Genomic DNA, 1,084 nt, shown 5'->3' on the forward strand with positions numbered 1-1,084 from the left:
TTCTGACCTTTGCTTTGTTTCTCAACTATGAATGTTTGCTGCCTGCCCTGACCCCTCCCTGGTGTTATACTTTTATTTTGGATTGCCCTTTGACATCGATGTTTTGTCTTTTTCCATTTGCAGTCGTTTAATAAAGACTGCAAATGGATCTCCTGACCACTGAGTCCTTATTAAAAACAATTAGCAAGTTAATAACTAGAACGCTGTTGCATTACTTCTAGATCTATTTCAATCAAATTGATTGATTTACCAATCTATACTGCTATGGTGAAGCATACACATACATTTTATGTAAAATTTAGATTTAGGTTATGAGTCATTAGCGGAAGTAGCCACCAGACTCACTAGATGAGCACTTCACCAGCAATTCACCCAGACTACACGTCCCATCATGCTTTACGTCACACAGCTGAAACAGTTTACAGTTTCTGGATTATGATTGTTTTCTGCCTGCCATGACCTCTGCCTGTTTATTATTGGCTGACTCTCTTTGGATTACTCTTTATGTACTGTTTGCTCCTGTTTTGACCCCTCCCTGCGGACTATACTCAACAAATACACCTGCATGTGGAACTCCATCTCCATGGCGACATCAATACCGTTAGGCTGTTTACCCGCCAAATTGTTTTTCTTGTTTGCAAATATTCATTCTCAGGACCGGCTTTATTAACCTGGGGTCGCCACAGCCGAATGTACTGCCAACTTATCCAGCATATGTTTTACCCAGCGGATGCCCTTCCAGCTGCAACCCAACACTGAGAAACATCCATACACACACATTCACACACACTACGTTCAATTCAGCTTACCCAATTCACCTATAGCACATGTCTTTGAGTAAACCCACGGGAACACAGGGAAAACATGTAAACTCCACACAGAAAAGCCAACTGACTTAGCCGAGGCTCAAACCAGCGATCGTCTTACTGTGAGGCGATTGTGCTACCAAAATGCGCCACCATGACACCCCACATGGATATTATACATGGATATTATTATTATGCATGGATAATCTACAATTCAGAACTTTACTAAAGGAAAAATCACTGACAAATGAGAAATAATAGGAAAATAAACAAGTATA

At 40.7% G+C, this 1,084-nt stretch overlaps 1 protein-coding gene across 1 annotated transcript in view; it reads left to right on the top strand.

Annotated features, from left to right (window-relative positions):
* zgc:152938 overlaps window positions 1-1,084 on the top strand; it is a 422,541-nt gene that overhangs the window by 139,540 nt on the left and 281,917 nt on the right. The window lies entirely within an intron of this gene.

This window comes from Danio rerio, chromosome 4 (genome assembly GCF_052040795.2).
Source record: "Danio rerio strain M-AB ecotype USA chromosome 4, GRCz13ab, whole genome shotgun sequence".
NCBI lineage: Eukaryota > Metazoa > Chordata > Actinopteri > Cypriniformes > Danionidae > Danio > Danio rerio.